The sequence below is a fragment of the Orbicella franksi genome, chromosome 4 (assembly GCF_964199315.1).
Source record: "Orbicella franksi chromosome 4, jaOrbFran1.1, whole genome shotgun sequence".
Taxonomy (NCBI): domain Eukaryota; kingdom Metazoa; phylum Cnidaria; class Anthozoa; order Scleractinia; family Merulinidae; genus Orbicella; species Orbicella franksi.
Genome location: NC_138148.1, coordinates 6,734,762 through 6,740,744, shown reverse-complemented (window position 1 = coordinate 6,740,744; position 5,983 = coordinate 6,734,762). Strand labels below are relative to the sequence as shown.

General features: G+C 40.3%; 1 pseudogene; it reads left to right on the top strand.

Moving 5' to 3' along the window:
- The first annotated feature begins 1,365 nt into the window (after positions 1-1,365).
- Positions 1,366-5,772, top strand: LOC145484254 (uncharacterized; annotated as a pseudogene).
- The last annotated feature ends 211 nt before the right edge of the window (positions 5,773-5,983 follow it).

The following is a 5,983-nucleotide window of genomic DNA, read 5'->3' as shown; positions in this document are numbered from 1 at the left end:
CTCTTATCAAGAAAGTAAACATTCACCGGGTTATTTGTGAATGTTATTCATCTAGTTATATGATCGATGATGGCCTTGCATGTTCCCAGTTTTATATATATATGTCACTGAACTGAAAACCGCAAAGCTAAATAAGCTATATTCACATCAAGTTGCTTCGTTTAACACATTTTATGAAATTTGCACGTTATAAATATTATTATTATTATTATTACTATTACTATTTAAAATTTTGTCGCACTCTCTAAGAAAGGCTGTTTACCGCAAAATATGAAAACATTTGATTTTTCCTGATATTATTGCTTAACAAGCCTGGTTAAAATCTGAAAGTTTTTAAAAATGTAAATCATAATGCAGACATGTTTTAAGAATATCAATGCCTAAATTATATTCAATTTGTGTTAATCACAAGCGATTTAAAAATTACCTGATTCTGACTCATTCCCAGTCAACAAGAAAACCTTCCGTGTTATATAATTATTGACTTAAGCTTTCTCTGTAAACTAATTAGAGTAATTTGTGGTATTTATTCGATTAGCAAGTATATCTTTATATTTTACACTAGCTTATATATCGCTCTAGAAAATTCCTACACCCATTTCTAACATTTTTTATTTCTATTGTGCGGCTTTACTGGTTGTAAACTTATACGTTAGCGCGTTTTTCCGGACCTCAGTCGTCGAAACTGCTGAACGCAGTCTGTTACCATGGTACCACTTGTCTTCATTAGGCGACGAGTAAGTGGACCGGTTAAGCGTCGAATATAAAGTACGAGCACCCCTGTGATTTGTTGGCTTTCAACAGCTGTAGTTGGCGCATTGCGCTAAGTTGTTTCGTCGGCGATGTCGCTGTCGTACGGGTCTCCTGTTGTCGTGTTTCTTGACTGTGGGCACGCACATTCATGTCCAATAACTTCAGAGCGATTTCCAGTACTGCTTTTTGATTTTACTGGATGACCAGTAACACGTATTCTGGTAGCACTGTCCTTGGGCATGAGCAAAGGCCCAAAAAGGTTCATAACTCACAAAGCCACACTACAATGCTGACGCGACATGATGCAATCGATCGTTTGTAGAACCGAGTGGTCAGAGGATTGCCATAGATGCCGCTCTGCACTCTGAGATAATTTATTTAGTGTACTCAAATGGTTCGGATCATTCTTTAGCATATTCTTGCAACTTTCCAAAAATCTAAGCCCAAGTTGATATTAGAGATATCATAATGACTGCCCTAGGTCAGGCAGTATGGGAAAACGTTTGGCACCGGCACAGGAACAAGCTCGCTCCACCATCCATTATCATGACCTGCAATCAGTTTTTTAGGCGTTACTTATCAATCAAAACCAGCCTGGTTGAGTTATAACCTTAAGATATCTATACGCATGATGATTATAAGTTGGGATTTTCTTTGGCGAAAAACTGACGCTTTGAATATGATGAAAAAATTTTTCCCATTGCCTCATAGGTGGACGTTTTTTGCCGTGTTATTTCAACCGCCAAGCAATTCTCAAAGCATTATATTTCTCTCTTTTTTTTTTTTTTTTTCAGCGGTTACAAATGTTTCATATGTTTTCTCAAGACACGAGTTTCGCTACCTGAGTATGCCTAAAGTTGGAACAATTACAGTTGACGATATCTTTGATTGCACCTTTGAATGCCTCCAAATCCCTGCCTGCGTTTCTGTGAGCCTGGCCGCGTTCAAAGGCGCCGATGGGAAACTTTGGTGCGAGATACTGTCCTCTGGCAAATACCTGGGTCCCACGGAATTTAAAGAAAACAGGACTTCGCATCACTTTTCCAAGGTAAGGCCAGGTCGACACGCAAGTGTACATTGGAATTATTTTGTCATATTTTGTGGGTAATATCATAAGCTGACAGAATACAATCCGACCTAGCTAGATAAGCACACGGTTTCTACTTTTGCGAGTTGCCAGGGCATCATTTTTGCCAAGTCTGATTACTTGGAATCACTGCTCTTGGGGTGATAGTAACATGATATTATTGCCAAATTACCCGTCTAGCTCCATACCTACACGGGAGTCGAGGGGTGTTCAATAAAGCATTTCTTTCTTTTAAAAGGTTTTTATTCCCGGATACGTTCAGGTACTACACAGTCCTTGCATAGACATTGCTAAAGTGCTGCTGCAGGTCAATGGACAGAAAATCATTTTACCGTCACTTAGCTATTTGTCAACTTGAAGTTGATTAATTTACCGCCGTGGCGAGTTAGTGAGCCTGATGCTTCGAACGTAAGCCATGCTTCAGAGCAAAGAAGGGTGGCCGATTACGCAGCTCAACAGTTTCCTTTAAAACGTTTAACTTTGTGCACTTTGAATTGAAGTCGCAACGCGCTAATTTTTTTTAGTGCTTTAGTTCCGAGTTACTAATGAGCCCGAGGTCAAAACTAGCACAGCTTCCGTTTGTGTGCAGAATCAAAGAAAGCAACCCTCTAACAAGTTGCACAGTACTAATCATTTAATTTATCTGTGCTTTCAGACACCTTGTTCTTCCAAGCCGTGTCAAAACGGAGGAACTTGTGTGGAGAATGATAAAAATGACACATTCAAATGCGTTTGTGAGAAAGGTTTCATCGGGGACTATTGCGAAACAGGTGAAGTAGATAACCCGAATGATTTTTGCGATAAAAATTAAAGTATGTAAAAACGTTTTTTGACTTTCTTCACTAGAGCGTAATTCTCACGGTTCTACTTCTTTCAGCTGCAAAGTCATGTAAAGAAATTTACGAGGCACACAAGTAAGTCAGGCAGACCACACCGGACTCGTTGTGTTTTGTGCACTCTAGGGGTATAGTTTAATTGTAATAAGTGTCCCCGATTAGAGCATGGGTTATTACTCCACCCTAAACCACAAACTGGATTGAAAGTAGAAAGGAGAGTCTCCTATAAGGTCCAGTTCAGACTCCGAACATTCCATGAGCCGAACCAAATACATTGAATTAAGTACATGAAAAGTTCAGCGTTGCAATCAATTAAGAACGGCCATTTGAATTTGGAACGGCTCAGCCGTTCTTCCCGCCTAGCTTAGCCAGGAATTTCGACTTTGGAACGGCTTTGATTCAGACGTCGAACTTTTCTTCTGCCGAACCTAATGCATAAATTCTTATAACGTATTTTACGAGCAGTTTTCACTTTGGCTGAAAATCGCTGACATTTCGATGTGATTTGGTTAGACTAAATAAAGTTCGGCGAATTACGTTCGGCGCCTAAATCAACAGCTGTACTTTTGATAATTTGGGTCGGTCCAAATTCGAATTAAGTTCGGCTCATGAAAAGTTCGGCGTCTGAACTGGGCCTAAGGAGCATGTCACATAATTGCACCGAAATTCAACGCAGTGTTTTAACATTTTGTAAAACTAATCACGCTTATCAAAATTCGATAACAAAAAAGGGATAGGGATTACCGAGCTTTTTTTTTTTAATTTAAAAGATGTTAAAGCTAAATTAAGGGTATTTTCAGCAGGTCACACTGTTGCTATGGTAAACAATTGTGCCACAAAATTGACACCAAAATTTTCACCAATGATTTAGCCATTTTTCTTTTTTTGATACCATGATTGCGGCATCAACCGATACAGAGTGAATATAATGACCCATCAAAATCTATACCTTGGAAAGTGCTGCAAACTATTCTGAGCCACCTTAAATGGAGGTTCTTATTTAGTTCTACTCATCATATTGTTTGCAGTGACGTTACCATTGCCGCTGCCGCTGTGGTTTGTTTTAACTTCCTCATATTCAACAGGTTCACCGTCAACCAACTGGTAACGCTGCGCTTGGTCCAACACCAACCTCTGTTCTGTGTCACGTGGGAGATTTTGGATGTGGAGATGGAGCGTGGACGACTGTCATGAAGATTGACGGCGACAAGGTACTCAGAAAATCACAAGGTTTCGGAGTTAGGTTTTACGGATGTCAAGAAAGATCAACATTCAATTTCTCGTTGAGAAATCAGCACCAAAAAAAAAAAAAATTCCTTTACCTCAACATATGGCTGCCTTTGTGTCTTTTATGCAATTTTAGACCGTTTTGTTCCCTTCAGATTTTTTTGACCTCTCCTCATATAGTGGAAGCTAGGCCAGTGACTCGCGACGACCGTACTTCTTCCCCGGCCAGAAGTCGTTCTCACATTGCAAAGCAAAGTTCAGACTCAGCATAAGAACACCACAGCAATTAAGGCCAGATACGTTAACAATCGAGTTAACTCCTCACAATGACCGTATCGCAATTATAGTAGGAACATTAGAATAACATTCGGTTTCCTTCCCAAGCAGTAATCTCCCCATAGGCGTTTTTGGCGTCTACAGGAACTGCAGCGCACAAGAAGTAGACTGTCTAAGGGAGACATTTTTTTCGCTGTGGCTAAATGACCGGCAGCCGGTCACGATTTTCAAATCACTAAATGACCGTCAGTCTGATATTTTTTTTTTCAAATTTAAGGAATCGAAGGAACCCATCCAATTCAAACAATCATATGTCGATTAAGAACAAGAACCTGTTAGATCGCTTCGCAGATTCTTATTCGAAATACAATAGTATGGATATGATCGGTTCGCTCGACTTCCTAAACTAGGACTGCCGGCCATTTAGTGATTTGAAAACCGTGAACGTCAGTCGACCCCCAAAAAATCCTGTGTCACAAACCATGGACTCGCTCTCTGAGCTGAGCGTAAACCAAGCGTTAGACTTGCGATCTACACAGCTCTTCTGGATCGCTTGGCAGTTCTTAATTGACATATGACAGTTTGGATTGGATGGGTTCCTTCGCCTCCTTAACATTTGAGAAAAATATCAGACTGCCGGTCATGTAGTGATTTGAAAACGGTGACCGGCAGTCGACCCAGAAAAATCTTAAGTGTCACAAACCATGGACTCGCTCTCTGAGCTGAGCGTAAACCAAGCGTTAGACTTGTGATCTATACAGCTCTTCTGGATCGCTTGGCATTTTTTTTTTTTTATCACGTAGATAAAGACAAGGCAACTGAACAAAAAGCTATTTTCATAATGCAAGCGACCACAACCGCACGTACAAATATAGTGGATTTTGTTTACTACTCCCGTGTGTATAGTTGATAACTCACTAGTTAGTTATTCTTTCATTTACTCTTAGAGCACTTTTCATTACAACTCAGCATACTGGAATGATAGAAATGAATACAACCTCCCTGGAGGAAAGACTGGGTTTGACTCACAAGAGACCAAGTTACCGACCTACTGGAACACATCATTCTCCAGGATCTGTCTTGGTATGAAGATCGGCCAACAGACCAACTTCATTGTCATCAACAAGCAGGCCAATTCTTTGTACTCACTAATCCCTGACGGGCAATACCGCGCCACCTCACTGGGTCGTAACATGTGGAAGACGCTGATTGGTTCTCAGGCCTCATTGCAACGCAACTGTAATATAGAAGGATTCAATCCCATCTGCACTGATTCTGGTAAATCCGTGGCCAGAATCGGTATCACTAGCAATAACGAAAATGCCTGCAATTCGTGTGATTCCAGAATCGGGTTTGGAACTGGAGGATATCCAGATGACTCCATCACTTGTGGAAACGTGGCGAGGCACGGCGGAGATAAAGGAGATAGATTCATTAAAGTCATGGGATACATCTTGGTGCATTGAGATAAATAGCGATCGATAACTCAACCAAAAGAACGCCAGTAGAAAGGGAAGCGCTCAATAAAAACGAAATCACTGGTATTAGCTTGTGCTGCACTCCGAGTGATATTTCAAAGTTCACGAGCCTCTGGGCGAGGGCAATTTGAAAGAGTTCTTCAAATGTCACGAGCAGTTTAATTCCTTTTTAACTGATTTAATTAATCGAGCTTTTTAAAATATCACTAATCATTGATCATAGACTGAGAAAATTAAAATAAATCATCAACGTAAGCGTGTTTATTCGCAGCAGTGCAGTTAAAAATCAACGATAAAATTGCATGCAGTCGTCAGCCAGTCACAAT